We start from the raw sequence: 17211 nt of genomic DNA, 5'->3' as shown, positions 1-17211 counted from the left end.
TGTGGCACACTTTGCTCTGGGCTAGGTGTTATCTGCCTCCTGGATCGCACCTCCCTGAGGTCCTGTGTCTGCACCCCCTCGAGCACCCAATACGGAGCTTGGCCGGCACAAGTCTCCCTGCAGAATGGATGCCTCATGGGGATGGGTGACCGGCCATGCACCGATTCAGTTATCAAAACAGAAAGCTTCTCCTCCTCCTCCTCATGATGGAAGCGTTGGTGGCGGTGATACTTAATGAAGCATTTGTTTCCCCAAAGTTGGCGACAGGCATCGTGCACCAAAGAAATAGGGTTTTCCCAGCCATTCACTTTTGTCTCAAAGACGAGTTTTGCTGTAAACAAGGTTTCTTTGTTACAAAGTATGAAAAACGGATCCAAAGTCGCATTTCTCTGTGGGCTTCCTGAGGACCGAGCTCCAGTCGGGCACTCACCGCAGGACTTCCTGATCGGTTTCCACAGGAGCAGCCAAGGCCATGGACACAGGGATGCAACCGTCCGAAGACATGGGAAGCGGGAAAGCCTGTGTCCTGCTCAAGCGGACGCCTGGGGGACACTTTACTCCAAGGATCCAGCCTACAACGTCACAGGGAGAAGGTGGCCCCAAAACCACAGAAGCCAAGCCAAGACCCTGAGAAGAAGCACCGTCCATTTAGAGACGGGGTGGGAGGTTGTGCAAAAGGAAGTGGTGGGACCATCAGAGAGACAACGGCAGAAGATAGCGAGGCTTCTGCTCCTGCCCCGTGGCCTGTTTCCAGCTTTGGGAAGGGAATGGTTGAACAGGAACCTGAACTATTCATTTTCTCGCACATAAGCTCTGCTCGCCCTTCTCGCCAGCTCTGACCTAGAAGTGTGGGGTGTCAGAATATATTCACACTCCAACTCAGACAACCGCAGGGTTCTGAGTCGCTGCACAGGTGTGGTGGGGGGCGGGCTTCCACCCTGCAGGTGCCCGCCCCTCAGCTTCCCTCTCTGGGGTCCCCCAGCAGCAACATCCTAAACAAAAACCCGCTGGTGAAGGTTCTGGCTGGTGCAGGAGAAGAAAGGCAGATGGGTAGGTTTGCTGAGAGCCCAAAGCCATAAACCCAAGGTCCCCTCCACCGCCAGAAAGGAACAGAGGAGTGCTTGTTATTCTTTAAAATGTGTCTTTCTAAGCATCTGGCAAAGGCACCACATATAAATAAAGCATGTTCCGGCGAAGGGAGGGTTTGAGTGATACAGCTGACGGTTCACCGTCTGGTCCGCGTGTTTGACTTGAACCAGAGTGGGAAGGGTGAGTGTGTACTTGACATTTCTTCTTGAGTGTCTAATGTGTTGCCAACCTGTCTCCAGAATGGGACGCTCGTGGAAACCTCTGTGTGTTCACCAGCAACGACGCAGCTTCTGAGTTGCCCAGCGTGGAACCACTTTCGGCAAAAACCCTCAGAGATCCCAATTTTATTTCTTTGTTCCCAACCACACGGGGGTGTAGATTCCCAGCATCCGATCTGAGTTAGGCTACTTTGTCGCTGTGTTTCCATGGGCAGGTCGCTTGGCCTCTCTGTGCCCTAGTTTTAACATTTGCACAGAGCAGAGTGTCAGATTTAACATTTGTGCGAGCCATCTTTAGGCGACAGTTCAGCAAACGGTGGCCCCTGGGTCAAATCTAGCTTTTGTATGGCTGAGGAGATAAGAAAGGTTTTTACATCTTTAGATCATTGAAAAACATCAAAAGGAGAATATTTTGTGCAATGCCACAATTACTTGAAATTCACACCATGCTAAGTGAAATAAACCAGAAAGGAAAGGATAAAATACTGATACTGCTTATATGAGGTAAGTTCAAGTTCACAGGGACAGAAAGTAGAATGGTGGGTGCTGGGGGAGGGGAAGAGGGTAGGAGAGAGGAATGGGGAGTTAGTGTTTGGTTTGTACGGAGTTTCAGTTTGGGAAGACGAAAAAGTTCCAGAGATGGGTGGTGGCGGTGTGGTCACTGCCCACTGACCCGTACACTCCAAAATGGTTAACGTGGTCAATTTATGTTACGTGTGCTTTATCACAATAATACAATGACGTGGGGCACCTGGGTGGCTCAGTTGCTGAGCGTCTGCCTTTGGCTCAGGTCATGATCCCAGGGTTCTGGGATCGAGCCCTGCAGCGGGCTCCCTGCTCGGCAGGAGGCCTGCTTTTCCTTCTCCCATTCCCCCTGCTTGTGCTCCCTCGCTCACTCTGTCTCTCTCTGTCAAATAAGTAAATTTTTAAAAGAAAGAAAAGAAAAGAAAAGAAAAACAATGACGTGAAATTCAAATTTCAGCTTCCATAGGTCAAGTCTGATGGGAATACCGCGCGGCCAGTCACTCACAGATCATCGAAGGCTCCTCGCATTACAACTGTAGACTCCAATAGTCACAACAGAGACCGTATGGCCCACAAAGCCAACATCATTTCTATCTGGCGTTTTGCAGAGAAGGTTTGCTGAGCCCTCGAGTTGTAAAACACTCTGCTCTTTGCCAGGGGGCACAAGCTGCCATCACAGCACTGAGGCAGACACTGGGACCCCCACGTATTCAGGCGTCTCTGAATTCAAGGCATCCCTCGTGGAGGCGGGGTGGTGGGACAGAAAGACATGGTGACGTGGGGGGCAGTCGTCAAGCTCTGCCACCAGCTATCTGGGTGACTGTGGACAGGTCCTATCCCTCTCTGGGCCACAGTGTACTGAGAGGTGTGGGGGTGCATGAGGACCCCGGAGAGGCAGGTGTATATCTACGACCAGTCAGAGCCTCTTCTGAGCTGCAGGATGGTTGGACTAGGAATGGTACCGCCCCATGCCTCAGTTTCCCCCTCCTCACTGGATTAAAGAGGAAAGTGTATAGTTTGGGATGGTGAAAAAGTTCTGGACACAGGTGCTGGTGACGGTTGCACGACAATGTGAATGAACTTCATGCCCGCGAACCGCCCACGTAGAACACCTAAGACGATATACTTTACGTGATGGACATTTCATCACAACAATACAGAAAGAGTGGATCGCGCGCAGGGGTTAGCCTTGCACCTGGCATGCAGCAAGCACTTAGTAAAGACAAACCATCTATGCGATGAAGGTTTGAAACCAGATGATGGTGAAGAATGATGGTAGCACTTGGGATCTGAGGGGTGTGTGCTCTTCCGATCCCAAATTTATTGCCCTCCCGTTAGTTCCCGAAAGCAGACTCTACCTGCTTGGGCCTTCTCCCATGGGCTTTTGCTCAGTGTCCAGCAGGGACAACTGGGCAGCCGTTAGGATTTTCCTCCCCATTGAAGGGAGCCGCCCCCTTAAGGAACATGCTTGCTTTCTTCCTACTCCACGATACCCAGGGGGACAAAACACGACTTCTACCTCCCACGGTCCCACCTGTGCTTCCTTGATGAGACCCAGCAAGTGACTGGCCCTCAGCGGCCCCCGTTATGAGCTGAGAACGGGGACATTACCTCGCTTGCTTGCTTCTTGTAAGAGAAGCAAATAGTTCCCTTCAGAGATGATTAAGAACATTCCTGCTGCGTAATTAAGTGTCCTAAAACCCACTATGCCAATGCCGTGACTTACTAGTTTTAGCAGGCTTTACCAGCCTCTGCATTGGGTTTCCAAAATGATCGAGTTAGAGTTAAATTAACAAGGAGTGATCAGTTCATTGCTTTGAGAGGCTTGTACCGTCACATGGAACGGTCGTTTCTAATAGGGCTGGAACAGGCGGGGAGGGCAGGAGAGTTAAATTAAGACTTTTCTTCGAGGTAAAGCTTTATCTCTGGTTTTTAAAACCATCGCAGAGAAATGTTCGAGGAGAGAGCCAGCTGAAGCCCAGCAGCCTCTCTGCGTCTTTACCCAGGAAGCCCACATGCGTGGAAGCGGACCCACGAGAAAGGCAGGGGCTGAGCCGAGCGCGTCTTAATTTCAGCAGGCGTGCTAAAAATCACAACCTGTGCTTTTGCAAAACGGCAGCTCAAACTTCAGTCTTGAGGTTTGCCACAGTCTGTGACCAACCGTTTAAACAGTCAGGTTGTAACTTAATTCTGTAGATCAGCGCTCCTCAAAAGGAGACGTTTTTAGCTGGGGGGCTCTGCCCAGCCTTTTCCTGGCAGCCTCGCTTGGAAGCCGTGTGTGCCTTTCTGCCTCCTCAGATCTTTAAGGACAAAACTGAATGCTGAGAAACTTTAGTCCATTTAAAAGAAACCCAGTCCATATGTAGACTCCTGACAGGACCCAGGGCATGCTGGAGATTAAAAAATGTGATGATCACACTGTGTTTGGGCTGTGGGAGGGCGGGTAGAAGGGAACGGGATAGTTTTTTAACCAGTAAAGGCATGTGTAAGTCATAGATCTGAAAGAATTTTTGTAAATGGATTTTTACAAGCAGCATGCTAAATGCAGTCGTTTTGGGGGGAAACTTGATGGTAAAGGATTCTCTTCCAGATGGTCTCTCTCTCTCTCTCTCTCTCTCTTCATTCTTTTTTTCTAAGATTCTAGCCATTTATCTTAGAGATAGAGGGAGTGGGGGGGAGGGGCTGGGGGAGAAAGACAAGCAGACTCCCCACTAAGTGTGAGCCCAATGAAGGCCCTATCCCAGGACCCTGGGATCAGGACCTGAGCCGAAGGCAGAGGCTTAACCGACCGAGCCACCCAGGCTTCGCAACAGTGTTGTGCTGACTTGCCCACAATTGCCATGGGAGGGCAGAGAACTGGGACGATGGGTAGACACGGGGAGGAGGATGTGGGCTAAGAAGAATCAGGCAGGGTTTGGTGCCATGATTATAGTAGCAGCTTGTAAATGTGTAACAGCTGCTTCCCTGAGAGGGGAAAAAAAGCGCCCCGATTTATAGCATTTGCCGATGTCTGTGGTGGAAACACTCCCACCATGGCCATGATCAAGCTGTCCACGTGACCTCTCCAGACATGCCCTCGGCGGAGGAGCACACCGCGGCTCCCGAGAACCCGAGGAGCCAGCTCCGTCCCACCTATGGGATAAAGATGATTCTCCAGGATTCAAGAGAGAGATGGCCGTGGGCACGAGGGAAGGAGCCCTGGCTGAGGAACGTCCCTGGCCGAGACCTAGGCTCAGTCATTTGGGGGTGGGGAGCCGGCACCTGACACTTTTCACTAGAGACAGGACGCGTCAGCAGGGATGCTTGGGTCCCTTTCTGAGAATTTTCATGTCTTGACAGGGGAAATTTGGACCCCTGTCTGTTTGTATTGCATTGTTGGCCATGATACTGACACGGAGAGCAATGACATTCAGCAACCTCTGTGAGAGGCAGCAAGACCACCCTGGGCCAGGCATAGCCTCTCCCTCTGCAGAGCTCAGACTCCAGAAAGAGACATGTAACATTCCAACGATGCCATGATACGGACAGGTAAGGCAGCAAGGTGAAGGAACAGTGACTTCTGACCAAATGTCTGCATCGTACACCTACGATCACGACCAATCCGTGAGCTCAGAAACACACACACCAAACGAAGATGTGAGGTGTTCCTGGAACTGCAGCTGACATCAACATGCCAACTCCCCCTTGAGCTCTTAGGAGCCACGTGCTGACATCCCATATTTCAGTGGAAGAGTCTGGGAAGCTGCCTGAGCTTACTGTTGTGTGGCCTTAGGCAAGTTTCTTAACTTCTCTGAGGTTCATGGTCAAGCGTTGCAGAGTGGGACCTTGGGTCACAGGGATGGAGACCAGAGTGGCACTCCGTAGTGCTCCTGTTCTTGAGGGCAAGGAGCTTACACCCGCAGCGTGACTCTGAACCCGCATTCTGCTAATGGGCGATGTGGCTTCAGGTTACTCTTTACCTCCGCAGGAATCACTAATTTATGTGTTGAATAAATAGGTTGGATCTTATTATCTCTAAGGATCTCTTTACAAAACAGGGACAAGGGGGTGACCACGTGCGTTCACTTACCCGGAACAGTCCTGATTGACACTTGCTGTTCCGGCATAATTATGAAAGTGCCCTATTTGCTACCCTGTTTGGCCCATAGCATATACGGTCACCTTCTACAGCTGACATTTTTCAAGTACTTACTACTTGTCAGATGATGTGCTCTATAAATTTGATTTCATTTAATGATTTCACTTTCATCTCATCATTTAAATGTATGGATTCATAAGCCTGGAGGGTGTAAGGTCATCCAGACTGACAAACATCACTGAGACATGGACCCGGATCCTTCAGTCTCAAGCCAACGTCTCAGTCCCTTCCAGACACCAAGCTTCAGTGCCTCAATGTTGTTCAGTCACTCAACAAATATTTATAGAGTGCCTGTTATTCTATTCTAGTCCTGTGGTTCAGAAGAGGGTTCCAGAAACGAGTTCAAAAGGCTGTGCATGTGAAGTTGGTTATTGCTAATAAGGAAAAGCATCATTAATTAGCCTGTGCCTACGGCACACGCTGCGGGCTTTCACGCACATGTGGTGCATACATGCGGCACATCTAGGCTTCAGGGAATCTTGCAGTAAAAAGAGATTTGCCTTTTTCAACTTGATGCTTTGGGGAGGCCAAACTAATGTGAAACATTAGCTTAAGTAAAGCTCCAATTAAGTAGGTGTGTTTGGTGCAAGGCGTGTTTCTGCTTGATAATTGTTCTTTATCGTACACAGATGTGGGTCAGATTCCCAGAGATGCCCAACCCTGACGCCAGAGAAAATCGGGGAGACCCATCGGGGGCTTAAAGAGACAGTAGAGCCTTTTCGAGTAGGACTGGTTTTGCGTGATATTTTTGCAAGGCTTCTCTGTGACTCCCAGTTGCTGTCTTTTTCTCTGACCACCGCAGATGCGTTCATCCGGCGCTAAACCATACAACCGCACGCCCAGGCTGACTCCCAGCCGCTTCCTTCACATCGCCAACTGGGATCCCCATCGGTCTGCTTCAAGGCTGGGTAAACTCCAGGCTTCTAGATCTGACTTCTCATCATACGAATGTCCGTTTCCTCTGGTCGCACCATACACTGCAAGGAAAGCAGGGCTGCACTGTTAGTATGGTCCACAGGCGGGCCTCCAGGGCCAGGAGGTTCAGTGCTTGCTAGCAAGGTCACTGGGGCTCGAGTGTCATCCCGCCCAACCTGCTGCTCCATCTGCAGCACCCAGGGTGCCTGAGGACCGCGTACAGCCCTCAGAGACTCGGTAATGAAAAGACGCAGGTCCAAGCAGAGTGAAACGGCTGGGTGCTGAGATGTGTGTTGGGGGTGGGGGGCTGCTATGGGCAAGCCACTCAGCCAGGGTCTGCAGCGTGTCCCGGGGTCTGTAGTCCTTGGACCAGCAGCATCGGCGTCATCTGGAAGCAGGTGCGACAGGCAGCGTCTCAAGCCCCAGCCCAGAACTACGGTATGAGACTGCATTTTTTGGTAGGATCCACAGGTGGTGCTTCGTGGGCAAACTGAAGTTGGAGACCCTCTTTAGACAGTGGCTGCCCACCTGCAGGAGGGTGGGCTCCAAACCACAAGGACGAGACCCCTCGGCACTCTTGACCTCCAGCCTTTATTTCCTTGTTCCCTCTTGGTGTGATCTGTAATTGTCTTGTTTATTTATTTACTGGGCTATTGTCTGTCACTTCCAGAATATAAGTTTTATTGAGGGGGGCAGCAAAGACCTCGTCTTATTCCATGCTGAATTCCTGGTGCCTCAGCCAGAGCTCTGCACAAGGCAGGTGTGCAAAAATACATTAGAAGGTTGGCCGGTTGGTTGGATGAGAATGAATGAATACGGGGGCGGGTAAAGAAGGAGAGAGGTGCGTTGGCAGACAAGTGGCCATCCTTTTCTCAAATCTCCTAAAGGCCCCTCTTGTTGCTTGTGAACTGTTTGTCCCTCTTTGTCACAAAGCTGCCATTAGTAGAAATGGGTGACATTTATAGATTGACTCTAAGAGATACAGAGTTGTCAGTGGGATCCTTTAATGACCTAGCACAGGGGTTGTCCCGTTTATTTTAGCAGGGAAACTCCTTCGAACGTGAAGTCTGATTGCAGAAGCCAGACTTAGATGACGTACATAGCCAGCAGCAAAGGGATTCCAGATCCGGGGACCCTGGCATGTCCAGCCCAGGCCTCCCAGGTGCCCTGCACGGGGACGGGCCTGGGCGCCTCCTCACTTCCGTCGCTCTCGTTCTGGCCCTGACCACCTTCAGAATGAACACAGAGCGCCCCTGTTTCCCCTCTTCCACGACGGGGCTCGGTGGTCAGCAGAGTGGTGGACAGCGGAAGGTGCTGCTCAGCCCAGGACAATGGGGGCCGCGGCCGGGACCTCCCTGGAGCCACAACCTTCCCAGGCCTGCACAGCGTGGGCCTTTCCCCTGCTAGACAGGTAACAGCACACAGGTGCCCAGGCAACAGTGTGGTTGGGGACCAGCCTCTGGCCCCAGGGGAAGCTCCCCCCACCCCACCCCGCTGCCCGTTGCTCCCCTGTTGGTCAGTGGAAGAGCATGGCCCACCAGCCCTTTCCAACCACGTTTGCAGATAGGAAAACAAAGCCAGAGAAGGGCAGTGTCTGCATCTGGCCTTCAGTGACCAAGCTGTGATGAGAACTGCCGTCCCTGGGACAGTCCCAGTCTGTGTCCCCCCCCGCCCCCCCCAGGCTGGGCCTGTCTTTTGGAAAGAAAGAAGGAAAGGAAGACAGGAAGGAAGAAAGAAAGGGAAGAGGAGGAGGAAGGGAGGAAGGAAGGGGAGGGAAAGCCGGAGGGAGGAAAGCAGGGATTGCCGGGAGCAGACGGCTTGCGTTCCCACCTCCCCGCCCCCTCCCCGCCCCGGCCCTAAATTCAGGGCCCAAATGTGACGCGATCTGGAGGTGGGGTTTTGGAAGGGAGTTAGGTCATGAGGGTGGAGTCCCTGTGAAGGGGATTCACGCCCTGATAATAGAGGCCCGAGAGCTCCCTTCTGCCTCCACCCCTGAGGACCCAGCTGGAGGACGGTCATTCAGGAACCAGAAAGCGAGCTCTCCCCAGACCTCCAACCTTCCAGCACCTTGATCTTGGCCTTCCCAGCCTCTGGAACCGTGAGAAATCACTATTTGATGTTTAAGGACCCGGTCTAGGTGTCTGTGTTGTAGCAGCCCCAACAGACTCAGACACTGAGTCACCAGAATGATGGGCTGCAGGGCTGAGTGGGGGGGGAGGGGCTGTTCGTCTCCATGGTCAAGTGTCCATTTCCTGGTGTGAACTTCAGACCAGTCTCCGTACGGTATTTGGTGGCCGGGTCATGGCATCACATGCAGGACTCTGCCCATCGAAACTCGGCAGCAGACACCATTAATTCTCAAATCATTGGTTCATAATGTATTACCTTTTCAAACAGGACCTGGGCTGAGAGCTGCAGAACCCAATCTGTGCGGGCTCTGAACGGAGATGCAGGACCGGCGACATGATTCGCATTCGCGGTGAGAAGTGGTTCTACGGCGTTCTTCCGACTTGTGATGACTTATGGAACACCTGGGCTCCCACCTGACCGCAAGCTCCAGGACGACGGGCTCCAGCCGCCCAGCCACTCAGTAAACGGTGACTGAATGACTGAATGTACAAATCAGAGTCATAGAAGTTGTCTGGAGTTTCTTGTTATTCATTCTGTGGCTGTCCATGCGTTTTATCAAATGTTCCAATTACCTCCCAGATACGTCTTGATGTGGAGACCGACCATTTTTTTTTTTTTTTGGTTTCATTTTGCTGGATTTTAAATTGGTTTTGGGAACACCTCCAAAAGTAGGAGAATGTGCTGAGACAGCTGACGGGCGACACCATTAGTCACTGCGGAGAGCGGGGACACAAGCCTGCGGTGACTGTCCCCACACCCCTGGGCTGCAGTCCGCAGCTCTCTGGAATTGCCTTGTGGATGAGAAATCGCTTTCTGGAAACCTAGGGTGGTTTCCGCATTACGGTTTGGGAGTCCTTTAAATCTATTTCTGCTACCCACACCCGTCCCCCACCGCTTTTCCCAGGAAAGGATTGGATTGGCCTTCTAGGTGTGGGGTGGGGGGGTCCTCCAGAGATCACCGCCAAGCTATAGTAGTATCTGTAGTCTGTGTGTGTGAAATCAGGCAGGGATGAGAGTAAGGAGGTTAAAAAAAAACCCCAAGACAAACAAGTGTGTGTCTCTTTCCCGACTGTTCTCGATGTGGATTTAAGTGTTCTGCCGTGAATTCAGCCCCCAGCTTAAGCTTCAGCAGATTTAGATCCCAGCACGGTCACGTAGAAAACAGCTCCTGGAAAGTGTGTTTGAAGCTTGGGATGGAAAAGTGCGGAGCGTTGGGTGTCTTGTGGTCACCGGCAGACTCAAGTGGGCCAAGTGGACATTTCGGGTCAGTGAGAGCTCCCCGTTTGCATCAGGAATGTCCAAACCAGGGAAGAAGTGACAAGGCCAGGACAGTGTGGCTTCAAAGCCAAGACATGCTCCCGGCCATCTCTCGCCCATGGAGGGAATGGTGGAAAGTTTCCTTGTTTCCATGATTCGTGTCTCCAGCCACACGTCTCCCTGCCGCTTCAATGTCAAGCTGGGACCGCTGTGTGACCGATCCTTCTGCCCGGGCTGCTGTGAGTCCTTAGCCACCAGTGGGGTCTTTAGCACCACAAAGGGAGCGTCATCCTCCATCTCCCAAGAGTGGTCTCCTGCGGTGGATTAAAGATGGCCTCGAATTTTCTGCTGCTCCTCCCTCCTCCAAGGGCCCCTTCCCACGCCCCTTGGATTTGGGCTGGCCTGACTGGCTTGGATGAAAGGGATGGGAGGGAGCCTCTGGGGCTGGGGTCTCCCAGGTCTGCAGCTTCTGCTCGGAACCCAGCGCTACCCCCCGCGAGAAGCTCAAGCCCTGCGGAGGGACTGTAAAGAGGGAAACTGAGGCTCTCTGTTGACAGCCCACCGGAGCTCCCAGATGACAGCTTGCACACATCGCTGACTGTGCGAGTGGTTGAGAGAGTGGGTATTCCTGCCCAGCGAAGCTTCCAGATGAGCGTGCCCCTGGTGACTCCACTGCAGAGCCAAAGACCCCCAGCTGAGCCCAGCCAACCCACACGACTGTGGGGAGAGCAACCGGCTGCTGAGGCAGTCAAACATGCCTCCGAATCATGATAAAAAGGAGGTCCTGGCTCAAGAGCCTCAGGTGGCCTCTCACCGGGCTTCCTTGACCTTGGCAGGTGCTCTGGGCTGAGCCGAGGCTGTGAGCGGCAGGTGCTGAGGATGACCTCCTGGGCTGCTGGAAGAGTCGACTGGCTTATGGCGAGGGCCTGACTGGATTGCACCTGGAGACGTTCCAGAAGGATCTGCAGCTTGGACTCTCCCTCCCCCACAACCTAACAGGGAGCATTTCCTCTGAGCGGAACTTCCACACGCAGGCCCCTAGGAGGGATCCATAAACTAGGGTTATTAACCAGCTGAGGGGCGAGGAGCTCCGGACCCAGGGCTTTGACGCTAGGAAGATTCAAACATCACCACATTGGTTTATTTTGTTTTACGTTTCTGAGCGAATGTATATTTCTTCATGTTTAGAGATTGGCAGCCCTGGAAAATGAAGTTTATTTATCCACCAGATACACATCATATAAACAGCTGCAAACGGCTTCCCCCTACTCCCCCCACGGCTGTGGCTCTTAGCTCTGACCTGTGGGACCGCTCTGTGACGGAAAGGTGGTTTCATTTTCTGGCATGCTCTGCCCTTGGCCTGGCCTTGGGGTGGTGCCTGTGGGCAGTGGAGACCCTGCATTCTGGCACCCAGGTAGTGGGGAGACTAAGTCTTGGCTGCAGGAGGGGGCGGCTTTCAGAATCCTATCTGGTTGCCTCCAATCATTCCCGGTTTGTGCTTACTTGTTCATTCAACAAACCGATATCCCTCTTTCCCGAGCCCTGTGCTAGCCCCTGGTAATGCAGGGATGATCAGCCCAGCACCGCCCCTCCCGGGGGGGACCCTTACCCTGAAGGTGAGAGCCTCGAGAAGCAGTGTCTTGGGGGAAACGGTGACTTCCCTCTGGGGCGTCTTTCAACCCCAACGGAGCCTACCCGCCTCTTCTATTTCCCCAGCGGCTACAGCTGTCCCTCGTCCTCCCTGCCCTGTTCCCATCTGTGCTGGGGGATGGGGGGGTGAACTTAAGGACGTTTCCGGAAATGAGGAGAGGTCAGGATGCTAAAGTGTTTGGAAGTCATTCTAGTGGACGCCCGCTGAGGCCCTCGCTCTCCATGAAACTCTGCTTGTGGGACTGCTCTGGCTTTGCACGTGTTCCCATTTATTAAACGTGGAGGCGCTCAGCTTCGGGGTGAGATCCCAGGGCTGCTGATGGGATCCATCAAACCTTTCCTTCACTGCCTGTCGAAGGCGGATGGACAGAAGAAACGCACAAGGGCGGTGGTCAGCCAATACCCAGAGTCTTGTATGTAATGCAGATCCCCCAAGAATTATGGCTCCTGGAAGGCTCACTTGGCGAGAGTGTTTGGATGTTATTGTTTTTCTTTCTAGGAAGAGCGGTTCACGTTTACAAGATGGATGATTATTGGGCCAGGCGCGGCAGAGGGTGCAATTTCTTGCCTGAAAATTACTCGTCTTCTGAACCTTTCAGCCACTGAGTCAGCCCCTTGCTTTGTCTTTGCTTCTTTCTGGCGGGGCTGGGTTTTTCCTATCTGCATTTCCTAACAGGAAGGCTCTTTTTTCCCCGGCCAGCTGGGCAGCAGGATTTCCAGGGTGGTACCGCTTCTCCGTTCTCACTCTTTAATCAGCTCAACCTGCCAGTGGGTGCAGCACCTGAGACCTGGCCTTCCAGAGCAGGTGGGACTTGAAGAGTGGCCAAGACGTGCGTTTGGACAGCCCGGGGGTGGAGGGGGGCTCGCAGGCAAGGGGGCAGCCTGAGTTAAGGGCTCTAGGGAAAGCTGAACCCGTGCAGAGACAGGGACAGTCAGGAAGGCAGGACAGAAGGAGGCGCCATTTCTCAGGCTCTTGCCACGCGTGCACCAGCTGGCCCAATGCATGCCTGCCAGGACCCAGACCGCATGACCGTAGAGTTGCCCGGTGCCTCCCCCATTGGTTAAGCGCCAGCCAGAGGTCTGGTCCCCATGCTAGGAGCTTTTCTGCCATTACCTTGTGTTTTGGGTTGAATTTTGTCCTTTTGAAGTCCTAACCCCATGATCTATGAATGCGACCTTGTCTGGAAATAGGATCTCTGCCGATGGAATCAAGTTAAGACGAGGTCGTCATGGCGCGTCCCCCTTCAGGGGACTGGTGTCCTCGGAAGAAGAGGAAAATTGGGACCCAGACCTGCAGGGAGAAGGCTGACTCCAGACAGAGGCAGAGCGGCGAGACGGGGACTCGGTGACGGCCAGCCACCGCCAGGAGCAGGAGAAGAGAGCAAGAAGTCTCCCCTAAGAGGGAGCATGGCCCCGCTGACCCCTTGATTTGGGCCTTCTAGACACCAGGACTGTGAGACGAGTCACCTGGCCTGTGGCACTTGGTTCCACTAGCCCTAGGAAACCAGTACGCCGGGTGTTACCCTACAACGTTGTCACCCCACTTGTGGTTGGCAAATAATGGCCCCCGTCCCGCGATGTCCATTCTCTACTCCCCAGAAGCTGGTGAAAGGACTTGCAGATGACACTGGAACTGCTGAGGTTGAAACAGGGAGCATACGTGGGTGGACCCGACCTGATCACCTGAGCCCCTGAAAGCAGACAGAGTCGTCCAGCTGGAGCAGAAGAGATGCCTCAGTGGGGAAGGCACAGAGACTCGGAGGGCGACGGGGGCTGGAATGAAGCTGCCGGCTCTGAACATGAAGGCCAGGCGCTGAGGGAGGCTCCCGGCTGCCGGCCAGGCCAGGAAACAGCAACTGAGTTCTGCAGCCATGAGCAACTGCCTTCTGCCAACAACCAGAACACGCCCGGAACAGGTTCTTCCCCTGGAGTCTCCAGGAAGGAACACAGCTCCGCCGATGCCTTGATTTTGACGGAGTCCCCCCAGACCCCTGGCCTTACAGAACTGTGATCTGAGAAATATGTGTTGTTTCAAGCCACTAAGTTTATGGTCACGTGTTCTGGCAGCCCTAGGACACCGATGCACCATGTATAAACTTCATGGAGCAGAGAGAGGTTAGCCACCTTGCCCAAGTTCAGATGAAGGCTCGGTGGAGAAGTAGGCACGGGGACCCAGCTCTGACTGAAACCAATGTCCACGACTTACCTGTTGGAAGCTGAAGACATTTGTGGCAAAAGTGAATGACGGGTAAAGTGAGGCAGAGAACATCATTGATGTGACATATGGGGGCCGGCAGGGGGTAAGGGTGGGTAGACAGGGGGACTGGTGATCCCCACGCTGATAGGGGGTTGGTACCCACCAGACATGGCTGACACGGACAGGGTCAGGAGAAGGTGCTGGGAACCCCACAGGCTCGAGCAGAGAGCCAGCCCTGACCACCAGAACCAGGTAGAGTGGCAGAGGCTGGTGCTGGCAGGCAGCCAGAAAAATGGGCCAAGTGTATGAGGGTGCATTTGTAGCAGGAGGGTGGTCTGGCTCCATCCCGGACCAAAGTTCTATTTTCCCCATAAACTAACTCCCCATAAGCTAGCTAAGACCAGGTGAGAAACCACAGTGGTGGAAGGCTGTCATCCCGAGCTTTGTGGCCACGTCCTCCAGGACCCACACGAACCCTGAGCAGAAAGGCGGGACCCAGGATGGCCCGTGAAGCACCGTTCTGTGGTGACATGGTCACTGGGTTCTAAGAAACGGATGGTGACCAGGATTTCTCCTGAGGACGGGTGCCAGAGGCTGGCTGCTGGGGACTTGCCAACAGTGGTGAAACTGGCTGGTCCCTTAAATGTCTGGGATCTCACAGAGATTGTCCACTGTGGCAAGACTCTGCCCTGGGGAACTGAACACAGCCACACGTTTCGTACGCACATTTGATGACCAAACACCATAGCATCCTCACGCCCCAGTCAACAACCAGATGCTACTTCATTCAAGAGAAAATATGGCGGGCACCCGGCTGGCTTAGTCAGGAGGGCGTGTGACTTGTAATCTCAGGGTTGTGAGTTTGAGCTCCACGTTGGGTGTAGAGATTACTTAAAAATAAAACCTTAAAAAAAATAAAACCTTAAAAAAGATCCCTTTAATTAAAAAAAAAAAAAAAAAGAGGAAACAGGACATTCTATAGGATTACTATCATTAACACCAAATATACAAATAGCTCTGTCAATTCATAAATGAATCACTTCGAAATAGGCCCATGTCTGCCATACGGTGGCCCCAGAAACCAAGCCCACGGAAAGCATTACAGAGTTTCTGATCAGGGCTGACCCCCTTCTATTTAATGGAGACTTTTCCAGTGTGAGCCCAGGATGGAAGGAAAAGGCAGGTAATGCCCAGTGCTCTCTGGGAAGAATGCCCACTCCCTTGGACTTGTCCCAACCAGTCACTCAAAAGTGAGTGGCTTTCCCCCAGTATTGGGTTGCCATAGAAAATATAGAACCCAAAGTTCAATCTGAGTTTCAGAAAAACAATAATGTTTTTTAAAGATTTTTTATTTGACTGAGATCACAAGTAGGCAGAGAGGCAGGTGGGGGTGGGGGGGATGGGAGAGCAGGCTCCCCGCTGAGCCTAAGACCCCGAGATCATGACCCAAGCTAAAGGCAGAGACCCAACCCACTGAGCCACCGGCAACCTGAAAAACAATAATTTTTAACGTAAGTATGTCCCATGCAGTATTTGCTCATACAATATTGGGGAATGCTTCTACTAAAAAAAAATTTTTTTAAAAAGTGTTTATCTGAAATTCTAATTTAACTGGGTATCCTGCATTTTTATTATTTGGTCCCCCAAACTAGCAGTGTTCTGAAGTGGTATCTTGTCTTATTTGGAGGAGACAAGGTGAACAAATGTCTTGGTTCCCATTTTGAAGCACACAGAGGACTTTTTTTTTTTTTTTAAACAAAGGAAATGTCCTTGTCCCCAGAGGATGGGAGAAAACAATGCTTCAGGCGGACCCATGCAGAAGGTGCCCATCACCATGACAAGCTACCTCTGGAATGAACCTGCGTGATTTCGGGAAGACCTTTAGAAGAAAGTGAGCGAATGCTCTGCCCTCAACAGCTCCAGCTTCTGCAGGAATCAAGGCTTTTAGAGGTGAGTCTGCAATATGGTTACACCCAAAATTCACAACCTATGAATAAGGACACAGAGTCAGAAAAGCCAAGAAACTTGCCCAGAGTCACACAGCACAGATAAACAGGGGGAAGTAAGGCCAGGGTTAGGACAGGGCTACAAAGAAGGTTCTGCATGCTTCTAGTCTGGAAACCGGAGTCTCAGCTAACACACACCGACCGGTTGCCACGAACTGAGCACCCCCCTGAAACCTCCCATTCAATCCACACAAACTCGGGTAAGCACGTTAAGCAGGTTTATTACTCCAATGTACAGAGAAAGATGTGGTCAGAGGGGCAGACATGAGGCCCTTTGGCAGCCAAACTGGCATACAGATCCCGTGTTCCTAGCCACTTCCGGACAGCAGATGATAAGACCTGTAGATTCACAGGCCAACCCAACAAAGGAGTTAATGTCTAAAAATTGAGACAATTAGGGGCTCCTGGGTGGTTCAGTTGGTTCAGTGGCTGCCTTTTGCTCAGGTCATGATGCTAGGGTCCTGGGACGGAGCCCTGCATTGGGCTCCCAGCTCAGTGGGGAGCCTGCTTCTCTCTCTCCCTCTGCCTCTCCTGCCAGCTTGTGCTCTCAATATCTCTCAAAAAAAAAAAAAAAAAAAATCTTAAAAAAAAAAATAAAAACAGAGACAGTTACCGTAATCTGGATCGGAAGGCCGTCTCCTCCGGAAGGATTGGAAGAATGGGCTCCATTGGCCTACATTCCCAGTCTTGGGCTGCCCTGCCACTCTGGACCCTCCCCCACCGGGCCCACACCCCCTGCTCACCTATACAGGCAGCATAAGTGAAAAGCACACACTCAGAGATCAGGCTCCCTCCCTCAAGACCCTATGACCTTGGGCATGCTCTCAGAGTATCCACTGCCCAATTTGTAAAACTGGGGTCATAATAGAATCCACTTCCCAGGGCCCTCGTAATCAATATGTGATGATTCATGGAAGGCTCTGCTCACAGTTGTTTGGAATGTAATAGGAATCCAGTAAGTGTCCACCACCACGCACCCACTCTGTGCAGAGAGAGCAGTTGCCATGATTCTTGCCAATGGGGACCCACCAAGGCTCTGAGTGACCTGATGGAGGAGGAGGAGGATGGTGGTCCCCTCCTCTGGGC

Source organism: Mustela erminea, chromosome 14, assembly GCF_009829155.1.
Source record: "Mustela erminea isolate mMusErm1 chromosome 14, mMusErm1.Pri, whole genome shotgun sequence".
NCBI classification, from domain to species: domain Eukaryota; kingdom Metazoa; phylum Chordata; class Mammalia; order Carnivora; family Mustelidae; genus Mustela; species Mustela erminea.
This window is presented reverse-complemented; position numbering follows the sequence as displayed.